General features: G+C 36.3%; 1 protein-coding gene across 4 annotated transcripts in view; it reads right to left on the reverse strand.

The window, feature by feature from the left end:
* Nucleotides 1-6583, reverse strand: part of LOC128869991 (cadherin-87A) — a 290958-nt gene extending 284375 nt beyond the window's left edge. For 2 of the 4 annotated variants that reach the window (XM_054112599.1, XM_054112587.1), the window contains exon 1: nucleotides 6307-6583. The gene's annotated coding sequence lies outside the window, so the exon portion shown is untranslated. The other 2 variants (XM_054112591.1, XM_054112595.1) reach the window with 2 other exon arrangements.
* Nucleotides 6584-19397: the final 12814 nt, after the last annotated feature.

Consider the following 19397-nt stretch of genomic DNA (forward strand, 5'->3'; position numbering starts at 1 on the left):
TTCATAATAAATAACACCAACTTGATCCCACCAAATACATAGCATAACGTTCGGAGCGTGAATATTCGGCCGAGGCGACGACGTAGAAGCATGACCGGGCAGTCTCCATGACTTTCTTTTCTTTGGATTGCTGTAATTCATTTTTCCATTTTTCATCACCCGTCACGATGCGATGAAGAAAACCCCTCCTCCCTTCCTTTTTTGCCGCTGGAGCAGTTGTTCACATGCGAAAAAGAAAAAAACGGAGATCAACATCTCTTGGTTTTAACTAATAAGGAGCCCAAGCCCCCTGTTTCTGACTCAAAGCGTGCAGTCGCTTGGAAATGGATTGGCGGGTAACTCCTAATACTGAATCAAGCTCTTCTTGCGTTTGACACGAATCCTCATCAACATTTCCCGCAAATGACGATTATTCAGCACAAAATCAGACATTTTCATAGAACCAAAATTATAGGATACCAAAACAAAATCACTAATGTGTCGAAGCAGTTTGTTTACCATATGTCTAAGCTTGGTTTATGACGTTTAGGTTATGTTAGAATCAACTAGCACACACTGCTGGTGGCGTCTACTGACAAATTGCGGGAACTTTGTTGCGCACCTAATAAATATAAAAACGAAAGCAAAAGAAAAACTTGGTCACAAATTAAAACTAGCATACCAAACTGAAAATTATTACCGAAAAAATAGAATTTACTTTATTAATCACTTTGGGTGTTGAAACTGTAAGGTCAAAATTTTTGGCAGCAAAATGTGTCGAAACAGCGCTTTTCTTGCCATGTCTGCCCTCACTTTTATGTATAATAACATTTTTTATATTATTCATTACGTAGTAGTAACTTATTAATGATTATTTCCGGAATGCTTATGGCTAGAACTCTCGGAAAATAGCAAGCAATGGCTTGCACCTGAACAACGTTTGTAGATCGTCCAAATGTACATATTTTCATGACTGTTAGTTCAAAACCTAAAAAAAAAAAAGATGATAAAATTACAAGGCTTGCAAGGATGATAGATTACTATGTTTGCTATTTAACTATGGTGGAAAAAAATTGTGAGGGGAACTTTGACTATCAGTCGTTGTTCAGATGGTAACGAAGCGTTGTCATTGGTTGATTTTTTTTTTCGTTTTCACTAACACAATCTTTTGTAAGCAAACCGCTTCCGTCAGCTCATTCTCTCAAATTCGTTCAGAGCCGATTAACGGTCTGCTACGTAGTACACCTCTAAAAATATTTTCTCCATGCAAGGCTTGGCCAATAACTATGGTGAAAAAGAACATTGGGAGGGGAACTTCGGCTGCCACGTCACGGGACATGTATTCACCGTCATTTCACACGTATTCACACACTCGTCCAATCAGTCGTTGTTCAGACGGCAACAAAGTGAAATTGCGTTGATTGTTTTCGTATATCATTAACACAATCTTAGTTGCTCCGTTAAGTCAATCAACTGATTCTGTCAAATTCGCTAAGAGCCGGATAACGGTATGTTATTGGCCACACCTTCTCAGTTCTTTTCACCATGCTTTTGCTGCTAAAACGTATACAGTGCTGAAAAGCATTTTTGGCTTTATACGAGTATGTATGTTTGTATGTATTTAATAGAAATCGCCTTATTTGGAGCGAGAAAATTTGCCACGACTATGGAGATCTGTATTACATCTCAAAAAAGTCACTGCTATTGGAAGTATTTATCAATACCTTTTTCAAAATTTTCAAAACTGATGATGAAGCCGAAATTGCATTGATTTGGAACCGCTTTTGCTAAAGTACTGAAATTTCATACAATCGTACCGTACTTAAAGTGAAATCGAATAAAACCTACTACTTGCAGTACTAATTCAAGTAAATGCAATTTGATCAACTAAAATAGGGCATTCAAGGGGGCAGGTACCGGTAAAATTTCGAAAAAAAAAATTTTAATATAATCGTTTAAGAATATGTCAAAAAATTTTTAGAACGCAAATTTAAGTATTTCTTATATATAGATCGTCAACCGTGACGACTCTATTCTTTGCATTGGAGCGCTGGGAGAGGTATATTTTTTATGATATCACTTCCTATGTGATTTTACAATTTTTCGAAAAATTTTCGAAAAAAAAAAGTTTTTTCGAAGCAAAAATAGTAGGAAAATTCGCCCCAAAAATCATTTTTTTAAGCATTTTATTCCGCGATTTTTTTTCATTTTTGTTTAATTCATATAGAAATTATGCATTAATAAACAAACAAATGTTTGGTTTCTTGTATTCAAGTCACTGACGCAGATGCTACAATGCCCGCCGATTGAGAAGCGCCGCTGCGACATTCCATTTTAAATGATTAAAATAAAAAAAAAATGTTTTATATTATTTTAATGTATAAATAAACTGTATGCCAATTTCGGAAAAAATTTATTGTCTTCTTCATTTCAAATAATTTTAATGAAAATCAGGGAAAATAAGGCCGTTTACAGGTATCTGTCCCCTTAAATTAAATCCCTTCTGATGCAGTAAGAAATATTAACATATTTATAGCTATTAAAAAAGTTAAGGTTGTGACTAATTTATATTCTGAAGTTACATTACCACGACCAAACTTATAAAAATTGTAGTATTTAATTTTTTTCTTTTTAATTTTTAAATTTTATAATTTTTATTACCTTGTGCATTGGAACGGAGCATAAGGAAATATACAATTGAAAAAAGGTCTTTCTAAACTTTCAAGGCAACAACGAAAATAATATGTATAAGCGTTTGGTAAAAACTTACAAATTTCGATAATTCAACAATATCGCTCTTTAAACTACGCTTTTTTCCTTCACTTTTCTTCTGCGCTTTTTAATTATATATAATTGCAATATGTAAACATGTATTTATACATTTGTATCTTCACAACATATTGTGCAAAATTGAACCGACGGATTGCAATGAACGCAAAAGGTGGCGCCAAATTAATCACCCTATCGGAAATTTATAATTTTTGTAAATGGCGTCAATCATATTAGACACTTGTGAACTATAAGTAGACAGCTGCAGTATCCAAACAAACAAGCAGTGGAACGCAAATTAAAAAAATGCATTTTAGTAACAGAGTTAGTCAAAAACAAAATCGGATGATTAATTATGCGCCACCACGGACTAGGAACTGCACATTCTTATCTTTAAATGTTAAAAAAAATGTAAAAAAAATTATCTCAAAAATCCACCCACGTAAATGTGCTTCCAACTTTAATTGGTGCAAGAATTCACTCCAAGGGACTGTGGATAAGTTTTATATATCACTGTAAATTTTATATTTTCGTGGACTACCAAATCCTTTTTAACTCATTTCTTTTTTATTTTTGCCTTACCATGTTCAGGACATTGATATGCCATTATTTTTTAAAGTGGAACACAATGTCGTAGATACCATATCATTCGAAGTTTAAAGTAATTTTCCACTCACTTCACTTTTTGTAACCAAATAATGATTTTATAATTATTATGCATTTCATTGTAATGACTAACCAATTCATTTTATTCGGATTTATTTAAGGGGGCCCCCCGGTGGTCTAGAAATTTCAAAAAATCGATGTTTTGTTTTTTCGATATTTCGAATACTGTGAAATAGAATATACTGTGACATTTTCCTGTGGTAATTCCCAATATTATAGCTTCTACAGCCCATTAACTATTGGGAGGTTGAATTAGTTTTAAAGGTTTTTTTCGAAGATTTGGGGCTTTATTGTGAAAAAACGGTACAAAATATTTTATTCGAAGTATTGGCCATCGCTAGCTACAACTTTCGCCCATCTTTCGGGCAATTTCCGGATGCCGTTTCTCCAAAATTCTGGCCGCTGCTTGGCTATCCATGACTCAACCTATATTTTGGTAGCCTAGTACGAGGAGAACCGCTGGTCCGCCAAATCGAGACTCATATGCCGGAACAAATGATAATCGGAGGGAGCTATGTCTGGACTAATACTTCCCAGCCAAGCGTTCCAAGGTATTTTTTGACAGGTTGAGCAACATGCGGCCGAGCGTTGTCATGTTGCAAAATAACCTTGTCGTGCCTTTTTACCGTTTCCGGCCGTTTTTCTTTCAATGCCCGGCTTAAACGCATCAATTGCAGTCGGTAACGATCCCCCGTGATTGTTTCGCCCAGTTGGAGCAGCTCAAAATATACGACGCCGACCTGATCCCACCAAATGCAGAGCATGATTTTCTTGCCGTGAATATTCTGCTTGGCCGTTGACGTTGATGCGTGGCCGGGCAAACCCCATGATTTTTTGCGTTTTGGGTTATCGAAGTGGATCCATTTTTCGTCACCAGTCACCACTCGATGCAAAAAACCCTTCCGATTTTGTCGCTCGATCAGCAATTCGCACGTAAAAAGTCAATAGTTAGAGAGCGGTCTGCGCGCCCCTGTACCTCAAACTTTAAACTCATTTATCTCGAAACGACTGTTTTCGGCCTGGTGCTGTCAAAAAAAAAAACTATTCAACCGAATCGTCTGAAATTTTAATATGTGGTTCACAACATCAATGGCTATCGCCCGTACTAGAACCATATTATTATTTCAATTATTTGGTATTTTTTGATTAAAAAACTGAAAATTTTTAGAGTGTCAAATTCAAAACCGCGCCATTTTTTCAATTTTTTTTTATTCTAGTACGGGACATAGCTACAGTCATACTGATTAAAATTTTTTTGGTTTTTGTGTTTCATATAAATAGAAGAACCAAAATGGACAATACCATCCAAGTAAAACTTTTCGGGAGGTTAACTTTAGCGCCATTTTTTAAATTATTAAAATTAAAAAATAAAATTCATTTTTGTATGTAAAAGAAGTTAAATAAAAATCCTAAAAAAATTAAATATCGTTTTTAATTTTTTTTATTGTAAAATAATATTCCTGGAAATACCATCAATTTTCGAGCTCTAGACTACACTAGGGGTCCCCCTAAGTCGGCACATTGCAAGATCTGAATAGATATGTATGCTTAGTTATTAGTACATACAAACAAATATTTTTGTTTAAATTGTGGGTTTTTTTTCTTAAATTCATTTTGTGTATTGGAAAATTTGGTCTGCATCGCATACTTCTTTAATAAAGGTGTACTATCAAATACACCCTTTACTCCGTTTCAGCACCTCACTGAAATATTTATTATTCCTGAACGTGTTAATGTAATATTTTTATAGGAACTATTCGTTTTTGCAAGATTTCCGCATATCATATCATATCCGCATAGTTATCACATTTCCCTCTTACCTATTCAAAGAATTTCATGCTTGTTGGTTTTCTGTAAAACAATAAGATACATCTAATATTTCACACTCAAGTTTTGTTCATATAAAAAATTTATCGTGCTTCATTTCGATACTTCACACATTTTATTTGAGTTTGCACTTCAAAGAATATTTAGAAATCTTTTTCATACTACACTCCACTCATGCAAAATTTCAGAGGGCGACCTCAAAATAACAAACACAGAGTGAGCAACATTAATTCCACTTGTTTTCGTGTTGCTTTTTACATAGTGCCAACGTAAACGTTAGCAGCGCAATAATCTTTACAGCTGCCCCTATTCTACTCTGTAGACTGCCTTTTTCAACAAACACTGCCAATTGCCGCGTTGTAATGTAAGAAGTTGCCAAACGGCTTTTAACACAATTGCACAAACAGATACACAAACCCGTATATTATTTACGTAAACACAAATATTCTTTCCTTTTCTTATTTTTATTCGTCTTCAGATTTCTCGCACTGAAGAATTCTGCTGCCTTGCCTGTTTCTGTTACTATGGTCATTCGGCTGACACGACACTGCGTCACGGTTCAGCTTCCACTACAAAAACCTGATTTACTTCTTCGATTCACTGCTATACACTGACATCACTTTCCATATGAGTTTCGGTGTTGTGTATTATTTTGGTTTACATACTTGCACGCACACATGTATACATATAAACCCATACGTATGTATATTAGTACATTTGCACCATCTTTGCAGATACGCCGCCTCAAATCCACTTTATGCTCTGTATTTAGAAACTCTTTTCATTACTTCTTTCAAACTTTTAAGCAATTCTAGTTTCACTTCTTATATTTTCTTCATGCATCAAAATTATTTCACTTAACATCACTTTGTATTAGCAGTTATTATTTTTTTTACAATATTCTCTAACTTACACTTCTGAATGAGAAAACAATAAATGAAGCTCCCCGAATTTCGCGTATTAAGAAACAAAATTAACCATACCTCACATTCAAAAATTTAATACTTCTTCCATTCCACGGAATAGCAACTGCAAAATCAGCAGCCCCTCATTTACTTCACTTACACTACTTGTGCTGATGCTGCTACCGCCACTGTTAGCACTAACCACTGCCGTCGCTGATTTGTCACTTAAAACAAGAACTTCGCTGCTTCTTTATTATTTACATCTATACTGCCTACGCTGGCGTCGCAGCATTCTTTACTCGTATTAAAATACCGGCAGCACTGTAAACCACTAAACACTATTGAAATTTATTACCGACGGCAAACAACTCTACAATACCCAACGAAAGACTATTTCATCCGTAAAATATAAACTATATTCATTGAGCAACGGCAAATAACTGTTTAAGCGTTTTCCTAGAGCCCCAATGGAATGCTCCAACTGGCTTACACACTTCGCTTGTGTTGCTCTTCGACTGGGTGGCCGCAGCTGCTGTAGAAAAATAGTATGTGGTAAGAAGTTTAGGGAACCGATGAGCAGGTTGAACTTAAAACAAATTATGAGGATATGTAACAAATAACAACTAGAAGTTATATCGTTTTAGACTATTATTGTGGGCCTTGAGCTGCTAATCGGTGTACCAGTTAAAATCGTACATTTCTTACGAGGCTGTTTTTTTCTCCTCACTAAAGTCCTTATTGCCGGATGCAGCAGATGCCAAATATTTTCTAATATACTGTTTGTATTAGAAGATTAAATAATAAATCCGTTTAGTGGAATACGATAAAATTCAGAGAAAGATTGTAGTACAATACTAACAATAATATTTGCCGACACAGCAACCCTGCAACACGTTACACGGCTCTCGTGCGCTCCGCTCTCATTTTTCTCATTGCTCTCATACAACGCTCTCTACCTGTTGAATTTTGTTTGTTTACAAATGAACCAGTGTGGTCGTGCTGTAAATATACTGGACTAACAGCGGATACTTTTTAAGGCCATGCGCAGCAACTTAAAGTCAGTGATGTCATATCTGCGCTATTGTTATTAAATTTTATGAGTTTTAAGTTATGCAAAAGATATATGCACTTGTAAAAATTTTTATTGTAGATTTATTTGCAATTAATGAGAGTATTAAAAGTGAACACATAATGACTACACTTACCAATTAAAACAGCATGTAGCGGTTGTGGTAAGGAATTGTTCATGCAATGTGGGCATTTTGCGTTTGTTGACCCAACTCTGCAATAAATCGAAACAGTAGAAACACTTTCTCCCACTACCGTCACTAATTCATTCAATCCAGTACAACTTGTTAAATCCCGTGATTTCGGGCTCTGAATTGGCAATCCCGGGTACCGAAATTTTTCCGGATGTAACATTCATGCTATAGTGACAATTGTTGCCATCTGCGAAATTTAGAAGCGTGTTCTGAACTGGTTTCATTTTGATTCATTAGGCTAAGATAGGTTTCGCATGCTAGATGCACAGAAGCTCACTCAAACGCTCCATTGTAATGACAGGTGAGCGGAGTCTAATTCTGTCCCATTAGTTTTCCTTGTGTTTCTCTTATGAAAAGCTTAAGATTCCGAATGTGAACTAAATCCAAGCCTGCTGGCTCTTATAGAACGAATATTCCAGAAATGTCCCGGTGTCCGGCGATCATACTATATTCGTAGCATATTTCCCAACCAGCTGGTTCAGAGAGTTTATGTGCTGAATAGCTGTCTTCGAAGAGGAGATAATGGATTGTAATAGACTGTGTCGAAATGAGAACATGCTCAAACCGAAGATCCGAATTTTTTATTGCTGTTAACTTAGCTTGAAAAACTCTAAAACGGTTAGGAAGTCACAGGTTGAGAGCTATTTGAAATGGATGCTACTGTCAAGCTTATCATCTAGCTTTGAGTAATCAATGAAGATGATCGTGGTCTTAAAATGCACTCATTCCTTAATTGCTATTTATGATCAGGAGTAATAATATTTGTCTAGAGTTTTATTTTTGTCATCAGAAATAAAACTTGTTTAACGATTTTTACTTTATCATATTTGATTGTTCAGAAATATTTATACGTTAATTTTTAAGTTATACTTTTTTGTCAATGAAGCGACACAAAAAACAAAACAAAAAGCAAAGTTGAACATTTATTTATTTTTTGCAAAATGCACAACACAAAAACTCCAATTTTTCGACGTATGTAGTAAACTTTCTGTATTGCTGTTAGAAAAAACGTCTTGTATTGATTGGTGTCTTATGCCCATAGTAGGTTTATTTTATTCAATAGTTCCTTCTTCACTTAATCCCTTAGCGGATGAAAAATATTTGCAATATTCGTATCGTCAGCTTTTTATGCCGCTGATTAAGTTCAAATTAAGTTGACGCAAATTCGTTTCACTCCAACACTTACGGTGGCCCCAAGTCAGTTAATATTTAAAATCGATGAGAATGAAAAATGTGCTAATAATTTTCAAGTTCATAACGGAATTTCCGTTACTCCTTTGCCTCATTTATGGAGGCAAAAAAAAGTAGAAAAAGTGAAAGTTTCCCAAAATTTTTTAGCAAAAAAAAATTTTACCGAAAATAAATAAATTTGTTTCCAAAAAAATTAATTTTTCTTTTATTATTTCCAAAAAAATTTTTTAGGTCTATTTAATATAAAATTTTAAATCTATTTTATATTAAAAAAAAAAAAATTATAAAAACATTTGAATTTAAAAAAGCTTCATATCAAAATTTACATCATTGAATAAATGTCAAAATTATAAATTACAATTACCGCCAAGCCTACAAATAACCCCGTTTTCAGAAAAATGTAAAACCGTGCCCAAAATACTTGCATTACTTGATATGGAATCGCTCCGCTTTAAAATCGACTAGGCGATTTCTTTTGGTCATTACTATAGAGCGATTCGCTGTGGATGATTACGGCGCTGTCGACACTATAATAAACTTTTATAAAAACTAGAACAGTGAAGGATTAATGAGCTATTAGCAAGTTCCCATGAAAAGGCAGATCTAAAGAGAAAATTCATTGAAAAATGTCGCTGACTTCCTGAAGAAATTTGAATAATAATAAATATGCAAAATGGGCCGTTTCTGCGCTTGCTAAGGGGGCGTCCATAAATTACGTGAGATGTTTAAGGAGGGGAGGGGGTCGAGTCAAATCTCATCTAATCTTACGTTGGAGAGAGGGGGGGTCTCGGCAAGTATCACGCAATTTTTTTTCTGATTGAAACAAAAAAATTGTACATGCTTAAGATTTAATCTCAAGCGTAATCGTAGTATGATTAAGATCATTCACTAATTCGTTCGAAAGAAAATAATTTCATTCATACTTCGAAATTGAAAAAAAACACCTCACGTAATTTATGGACGCCTCCTAATGACGATAACCAGGCCACGACTTATTCGGTACTTCGTCGACTTGAGACGCATCTGAAGGCAACAATGATACAAAATCACATAACAATTGTATATGCTTATCCAGATAAAAAAAGCAAAACGGATCTAAATTTAAATATAAATGAACTACATAAAGTGTTCCAAAAGGAGTGCAAATTTTACTGCAAATATGCTATATAATTTTAGCATAAAACAAAAAGCATTTGTTTCATATTAAAAGTATCGATTTAGGTACTAGTGTTATCACATACATTTTTAAAGGTGGGGTATATTTTATGGTAATTGCACTTACTTGTTTATTTTTACTCAATCTCAGGTATCAGTCAGTCATAAAGGAATGAATACTCTTGCTTTTGTAGCGTTTTCAAGAGGTTGTAAAGTTCATCTAGTTAATTGAGTTTTATTGGTGTACAAAAGGCGGCTGATTGTAAATTTTTATTCTTATTAAGGAGAGCCAAGAGTCGATAGCAGAAAACCGCCGAACACGCACAACACTTGTCTTCTTTATGCCTCTCACAAACAAACTAAACATGCCATATTGCGAAAACCGTGAACATATCTTCGAGACGAGTGGTACACATAAAAAAAAATAATAACCGAAAGTCGAATGTACGTAGCCCGCGAAATTTGAAAATTCACCTTCTTTTTTGAATACACCTCGTATATAATAGGCGCTTAAACCCTTTTCTAGTATTTGGCCAAGCTCCTCCTGCTATTTAGGGTGTGCGTCTTGATGTTCCACAAGTAGAGGGACCTAAAGTTTTAAGCCGACTCCGAACGGGAAATGGTTTTTTATGAGGAGCTTTTTCATGGCAGAAATATCATACACTCGGAGTGTTGCTGTTGCCTGCCGAGGGACAACTGCTACAACAACTTTTTATATCAATTTGTTGTTTCATGCACGTATTATTATTTTTTAAACCTGTTGTATGTGCTTTTTTATTTTGCATGAAAAATTCAAAAATGGCTCACATGTGAAGGAGGTGATGGTTAATATGAACGAAGTAAATTACACAGGCCGACAAAATTTAACCAACATTCAGACCTAGAAACCAGACTATATATTTCCGAAGGTTTATGATGCGCTGAATCCAAATCTGGCCTCAGAATTGCTCTATCAGCTCTGGTTTTCGAGATATCCTAACCTAAAAGTGCAAAAACCCCCATTTTTGCCCATATTTGAGGTTATGTAGCCTTGCAGATGTTTTCTTTCACCAAAATTAAAGGATGGCATCTTTAAATACAATCCTTCTTTTTTCAAATGGCGTTTTGTTTGCTCAAATATCATTTTTTTTCGTAGAGATATCGCATTTTGAAATTTTCATGTTTCGAAATTTTCCTACACCTGAAAATCGATTGAGATAACATAGACATGATATAGTCGATTACTAATTTTCTTGAATTGAGTCTTATTTTTCTTAAAATTTTGTCTCACACCATAAGTGTGCTGACTCACCACATCCCTACACTATCTAACCTTTGGGTACCGAGTCACACACAGCCCTAACCCCTAGAAACCACCCCTATCATACCGCGAGCAGGCTAACCCACATAACCGCAAGCAGGCTTTCCCACAAACTCCAAATTTACATACTATTAATCCATATATTTCAGGCCCTCAAACCCAAGAAAATTAGTAAGCGACTATATCATGTCTATGTTATCTTAATCGATTTTCAGGTGTAGGAAAATTTCGAAACATGAAAATTTCAAAATGCGATATCTCTGCGAAAAAAAATGATATTTGAGCAAACAAAACGCCATTTGAAAAAAGAAGGATTCTATTTAAAGATGCCATCCTTTAATTTTGGTGAAAGAAAACATCTGCAAGGCTACATAACCTCAAATATGGGCAAAAATGGGGGTTTTTGCACTTTTAGGTTAGGATATCTCGAAAACCAGAGCTGATAGAGCAATTCTGAGGCCAGATTTGGATTCAGCGCATCATAAACCTTCGGAAATATATAGTCTGGTTTCTGGGTCTGAATGTTGGTTAAATTTTGTCGGCCTAGTTCCATTAAACACGAAAGATACGATTATCGTAAAAACTCAAACTAATAAATTAATTTTAGTTATCAATCCGAATTTTGCATGGACAGAGAAGCAGATATTAGTTTAAATTATTTCGGATACTTTTCCTTGTAGACTAGTGTTATCTTCGCTGTGTTTCACACACTATTTCTGCACTTATTTTATAAATCAGATGTAAGGACCTTGTGATTTCGAATGCCTTCTCAGCCTAACTTTGACTTCGCTATAAAATTTGACCTCGAAAATTTCGGATAAAGACTTTCAAAACTGGATGCGACAGATATATTTCCCGGCTCATTCGACGTTGTTAGAACTGTGTTTTTATTTTTTGCCTTTACTAGCCATACGCATTTTAGATATGAACAGCCTTCCGAGCTCAACCCCAATGCGCATCTTTGAAATATTTTTAAGACGCAACCAACCTAGAAGAGGCTAAAGGTTTTAAGCGAGTTGGGTCGATTACCAGAAGTAGAATTACAATATTTCTATAACCAACTAAATGTATAGCATACAGTATTTTGTTCAACTCATCTATATACATATATATATATATATGGAACTTAAAAGCACTTATCAAAACTTCACGTTTGAGAAAACCACAAAGAATGATCGATTTGATTTTCGCCATGATTAAAATTAAAATCTAGATTCCATCATAAATATGTACATATGTATATTTGTATCCACAATTTAGTGCTGCGGCATTTTGCAAACCTCATTGAAATCAGTAATCAAATCGCATAACGAATTCATATGCCACAGCAGCGAAGTAATGGCAAACGAATGGTGGTAACAGCTTTAGCTTCCGCCCTTCAAACTTTTCCAAAAACTAAGTTTGTAGTAACGAGCGATAAATATCAACGATGTGTAAGTATATTCGTAATCAATACATAGTGAATTTAATGAGAAACCCAGCTGTGACACACACATCGCCCTAATGAAATAGAAAGAAAATTGAATCCTGCAGCTATGAGCACACTCGCAAGTACATACATGCATACATACGCGTACGTTAAGGGAGGTCGAAAAGTTCGGTGAATGAAAAGAAAGGGTGCGGAACTAAATATGACAATATTTTGCCTATTCCATTATGGATTCTATTGCGATTATTCGGTCTGTCATAAAGTTGCTCTATACCAACAAAAGAAATGGTTTGTTCAGTTCCTCAAAGTCCTCGACTACTTGTAGTTTTGTTCATCATCATTAGTAATTTATTTCCTTCGAAGAAATTTTCATGAAAAGAAAAAATAACAACCAAAATCTGATCGGACTTTAATACATATTGTCAGTAAAGATGTACTTACAGAAATGAGCTCGAATTTTTTTATGGTCTACTTAAGTTTCATATCTCGGCCAACGTTTTTTTAAAAACTGTGGAAAAAATGGTTGAAATATATGCCTAAGCGAAATGAAGGGTTAAGACTTCTAAGGTAAAATTTCACAGACAATATTTTTGTTCAATATTTTAATCTATTAGCTTCCATCTGAAAGGATCGTTTTGACCCTTACTTAAAGGAACCGTTCAAACACAAATTGTGGAAAGTGGTTCGAGGATTAAAAAGTTCTAGAAAAGTATTATTATTAGAAAATTATGTTTATTCTAGAAAATTATTATTATTATATTATTCATATCACCAACTTCAAAATCCTTGGAGAAGATAAACTAGCACTACTTTCAATGCCTATAAAGGATGCAGACTACCAAAATAAGCTGATGGTCGCTCCATTTTGCAATTACCTTAAAGTTACATGCTTTCTAGTTTGGACTCGAGCTTTTTTCGTAACTTCTTGGGATGGAAGCACCTCACTTTTATCATATTCGATTCTTCTTCTTTTTAACTTCTTCGAATATTTTTGGTCCATCAGAAGATTTCCGCAATAAGACTTGTAAGCTGCTTATTTTTGAGAAAATTGTGAGAACAGTGAATGAATAATGGCATAAGGAACCCAACCGCAGAATCGTCCGACAATTGTGGCCGGCTCTCTATGCTAAACGCACAGAATATCCGCTAAGCCTAATAGGCAGACACCCCCAGAGGACGGGTGTGCAGAAACAAGGCTTCTGCAGAAGCTGTCTAAATGAGGAAGAGACGATTTCGCACCTTCTGTGCCATTGTCCTGCTCTATGCAGACGTATATTCATAGCTTTAGGTAGACAATTCATTACTCAGTTGAAAGATCTTAGCACGATGGAAATTACAGATCGTCTAAAGTTTCTGAACGGTGCACATTGGTTTTAGGAGAGATAAGGGCAGTGTTCCATAGTGGACAGCCGCTACAACCTTACCTAACTTGGCACCTCTTGTCAAAGATTCAGCATTGCTTGCTCTTCTTACTTGGTGGATAATTGTCGGCCGCAGTAATTCAAGCGATGGAATAAACAGCGAACCTGCAGTGACATGTGAAAACCTATTTTAGAAAACCCAGTTATTGGAACGATCCTTCCCAAGCAAACCTTCGATGACTTCATTTATTGGTCGGCATATATAATATAAGTCTCGATTTTCATTCAGGACTTTGTTGAACTGCTGCATCTTCACTAACTTTCGAATACCCCAAAAATTATTTTTAGTTTCAAATTGCACTTGTACTGCTATGTCGAGGAAAAATTGTAGCCAAAATCATTTACCTCTTCTGAACATCCAGAGGACGAATTCTCTGTTGGGATGATCTCGGCCAAACATTCCATGAATAACTGCAACCCTTATAGGTCACTGGAAAGTAGGGGATCACGCAGCCAGACTTAACCTCCCTTTCAATCCCATCTGCAGATGCTGTGAAGGGGTGAAAGAAAGTCTCTTCCACTATCTATCCGAATGTACAGGTCTAGCTACAGCAAGATTTCGCTCTATCGGCAAGCCCTTCTTAGAGCAAATCAATGAAATCTCAGTCATAGAAATAAAAAATTTCCTGTTTCACCTTATGAACAAAAAAACAAAAGACATCATCACACAAGAACAGTAGTAGTAAAACGGCGCTAGTCGCTAATTATGAATATATCAGCAGGAATACTCAACCACCACAGCAACAACAACAACATGCCAAGTTTCCCATGAGGTAGTGGCAATAATAATTGCCTTGTTGTAATAAAGGAACTTGACTTCGTTGGCCTAAATATGCTTCCTGGAACCTCTGCTACTTCAAGTGTATTTTGAATACTGGTCACCCTTAAATCCTAAGTCCCAACTGCATATAAAGCACACATGGCTTTTAGCGACTTTTGTATTGATGATATGAATGATTTGTCTGAGAACACCCCCTATAAAATTCTACAAATAATAATATTCTTTAGGATATCTGGAGGTCTGGGTCTAAATAGATACTCCTGCGCTGCTTAGGTTTGCTATAAGCATTGACATCCGACTCTCCATCTGGTATCGCTAGGGAACCAAAGATCTATGCATGGCTTAATGCCAGCCGGGTTAATCTAACCTAACCTAATTTTCTACAACATTTTATCCATCTTAATCTTTAGTTACTAGTCAAAACGATCCTTTTAGGTGGGAGCTAACGCATTTAAATGTTCTACGAAAATATTTTCCGTCCAATTTTAATGCCTGCAACTCGACCCTTCATTTCGCTTAGACATATATTTTAAAAATTTGTTCCACTTTTTTGCAAACAACCGGCCGGGACATGAAAACTGAAGAAGGCCAACAAAAAAAAATTCGAGCTAACATTTGCAAATAAATATATGGGGTGTTGAATAAAGTATACATTCAGGCCGCCGTAGCCGAATGGGTCGGTGCGTCCTCATTAAAAATATTTGCCCTTCGCAATCGGCTTGAAACTGTAGGTCCTTCCATTTGTGGAACAACATCAAGACGCACGCCACAAACAGTAGGAGGAGCTCGGCTAAACACCCAAAAAGGGTGTACGTTCCAAATATATATACCTGCCAATATATAAAGGGTTTTCCAATAAGAGGTGTTATTTGGATATTCAAAGAAAAATGCTATTTCTTAATATGAATGATCGGATGTTTATTTCATTATAAAGAGGAAGGAATGCCGTTAATAATGGAAAATAACATCAGGCAAATGACCACCACAACCACGCTTACAGGACAATATTCTTTTCATGAAATTTTCCATAACCGAATTGCAAAGTGGCTGCCCTATGTCCTCGATAGCCTCACGAATTCCATCTTTGAGTTCTTGAATCGACCCTGGGCTATTGGCGTAGACCTTCTCTATCTCGTGGCCCCAAAGAAAAAAATCACAAGGTGTTAAATCACAAGATCTCGGTGGCCAATTCGAGAGATAACACGGTCCGGAAACTTTTCCCGTAAAAGATCAATGGTTTCGTTGCTTGTGTGGCACGTAACGCTGTCTTGTTGAAAATAAACGTTGTCCAGATCAATACCATCCAATTCCGGCCATAAAAAATCGTTAATCATCTCTCGATAGCGAAAGATAACACCTGTTATTGGAAAACACTTTATATATATTTTGTGATTTTAATACATTCAGAAATCATTAATAAAGTTTTAACTGGTTTGAATTGCCATAAATTTTCGCACAGTGCAATAAGCTGATGCAGCTAAATTTCAACTACAGGCGGGGTGTTAAGGATTTCGAAACTACATTTTTAGCGAAGTTTTTTTCCGTTAGCAACAGCATATTTTTTTATACATAATTAATTATATTTTTTCCTTATAATTGATCAAAGAACAGCAGCCATTCTCGTTCTGGTTGATTGTGGCATTTTGAACTTTTTATGCGCTACTATGCGCTTCTTATGCACTAGACTATTGTTGCGACTGAGGTTCACAGTGATGAACTCACATTTTCTCCAGTAATGAGTATGCCCAAAAATTCTACGGGGACTCCCGAACAACTCACGCAAGGCGCGAGTTCTGAATACAAAGATGATGATGACCCGAATGCTTCGCAATAGGTAACAAAACCATTGTTGCCTCACTTTTTTTGCAAATGTACAGCACAAGTTATGCATATTTTCGAACACTGTGAGTGTATGGCGGCTCAATCAACCAGCCGGAGTGCGAGTCGTTTTCAATTGACTCCCTACTTTCCGTGAATAGTCTAAGCCACTTATAAATCATTGTTTTCCGTACGCTAGAGTATCCGTAAGTAAATGAAATCTATGTCATAGCAATCAGTGGTAATTTTCCTTGCTTAGTACGTGAAGAGAAACTTAGCTTTCTTCATGGCTTCCCAACTGGCTTGTTTATCTGGCCTTATCGCACAGGTTAATGAACCGATTTAAGTGAAATTTAGTAGTCGCAACGCGTCATCTCTCTACTTTCTCACCCCTACATTCCCCTAACTTTTTAACCTCCCCTCATATTTAGTTACATACACATATAAAATATGTCAATTTATATAAATATGTATAAGCACGCACGCATGCCCTACATTAAATACTTACATATCTACATGGAAATTTGATTGTACGCGTGTGTGCGAAATTCCAAACTCGCCACTTCCACTTACACGTACACATACATACAAAGCCGTTTGCCCATCAGCAGCGCGCATAATTTGTAGGCATATACGGGGGCGTATGAGTTACGTGCCACTCGAAATGTCATTAGAGGGTAGCAACCGTAAGCGTGGCGGCAGCAGGTGTGAACAATGCGGTTATGGCTTATAACACTTTGTGTGAATGAATTTTAAATGTAGTTAGTATGCGTGCGCATGCAAGTAGCAGCAAAAGTCGTAGGATTTGTAGTGTGCTTAAGGTTTCCCACACACACGCACGCCATTTACAATGGTGCATTGTGTTGCACTGCACGTACGTTGTATTAACTGCGTTGGAAATTTGTGAGTGACACTGCATTTTTGGATTACAATTACAAATTTTGTTTCTACCGCAATATCAATGATAATGGAGCTTGAAGGCAATTATCAGTCAGTCAACAGATGATGAAGATTTTTGTTGCAGATTTGCCCAAACTTTCCACTTACAGTCACACAGGTTTAGTATCACTCGGAGCTATTCGAGAGATATTTTTGTTAGGATATTCTGACATTTTATAGCCAATGCATGGATGAAAAAACAGATTATAAGATGGTGTACCTAATATTTTGTTGTCACCATTAATAATAATTTCTTAATTAACACAGGTATACACTTTTACTCCCCTTTTTTATTATGAGACTGGATTCCAATGTATTGTTGTGCGCTGAGCCGGATTCTGGGCAATAAGAGTGACTTTCACGTGGTTTTGAGAGAATTGTGGGGTAGGTTCGGTTAGGTTCGGTTAGGTCCATAGCAATACCAGATCACAGTCCTATTTAGCCAGAATATGCCTCACTCAAGATGCGCATAAAGTTCGCGATTTTTATAAGTCGATCGAGCTGCAGTTCAAGGATGGATTTTAGCTTTTCAAAACTGTGAGCACCCATGTAACATACCTGTAGTCTAGTTTTCGAGAGAGCCGTACAGTAGCATATCTGTAGAAGAGTGCTGCAAGGTTTCTCTTGTACCCGGCTCATTACATTTCCTGCAAACGTCGTTAATGCTTAAATTTAGCTTTTATGCTGCCACAAGGCAGTATCCTGTTACATTTTATGGCTTCTGCCAGGTACTCCAAAGCTATGAGTTGAGAAAGGCCTCATATAGCACGATTGTGCATATACGTCTCGTGGACTTATTTGCACGATCATACCAGCTTTCTTTCGTCTTTGCTAGGCACATCGCATCTCCTGGCAGGCCACGCCTTGATCATGAACATGCTCCAAAAGACAACAACTCGGCCCACCAGAGGAAGGGTGACCCATTGCCCGGTCGGCACCCCCGGTGCTCTAACTTTGTGAGTTTTGCACCGATTGACTTAAAATTTGGACACAACATTCTTGAGATTATGTACATTCATTTTCTCAAATAAACCAAAATCGATTTTTTTTTACCCGATTTGTTTTTACGTCAAAAATTATTATTCAACTATGTGTATGAAATAATTACGAAAAATAAAGATATTTTTTTGGTTTGTTTTTTCTTTTTGTTTTAATCAAAATACGGGACTTTTAAAAAATTCTTGCTTATTACTTGGACCCTTAAAAATATTGCGTTCGGTTCGGTTCGACCTTAAAAATCGATGTTGGTTTGTCATATATGTATGTACCACTCGTATATTATACGGCTCTCTATTGAATGGAGAGCAGCTCGTTAAAGTCTTATGCATTTTATTCTTCAGGCTGGCCGCTAATGGCTGACATTTCTGGCTGTTATTTTTTCCCGCTCAAAAGCCATATACAAACTGAGATGTTTAATAAAACAAAGCTCAACCAAATTTTTCTTTTCTTTCCTCAAAAATGGGGATTTTTGTTACGAACATTTGACCGGTTGCATATGATGTAAAAAAATTTTACTCAACAATCCCAGGGCTCTAATTCCCGCTTAACTGTCTCAATAGGTATTAACCTCTTTAAGCAGTCACTCAACTGCTCCTTTGATAGCAGCTATTTCTGGGAAGCTTCTCGCAGGGTACTAATCCACCAACCTTACCGTCCAACTTCGAGCCATCCATGAACAGGATTACCAAGCCCTGTCTCCGAATGCTGCTCTCCATCCGTTGTGCCCTTGAAGGGATATGAATGGGGACTGTCCCGCTTGGAAAGTTTCTCAGAATCCTGAAGTCCTGTAGCTGAATTCAAGTTTGTGGCCCGTGCCTCTCGGCCTTATTGCGACACTCACAGCGGTAATTTTGTCTGCGATATCCACGGGCATTGCGTTAAACACTGGATTAGAAGCATTTCAAAGCGACTATTTGTGTCAAATCGCACAAATTTTGTGGAGCATGTCACCTTCT

Source organism: Anastrepha ludens, chromosome 2, assembly GCF_028408465.1.
Source record: "Anastrepha ludens isolate Willacy chromosome 2, idAnaLude1.1, whole genome shotgun sequence".
Classification (NCBI taxonomy): domain Eukaryota; kingdom Metazoa; phylum Arthropoda; class Insecta; order Diptera; family Tephritidae; genus Anastrepha; species Anastrepha ludens.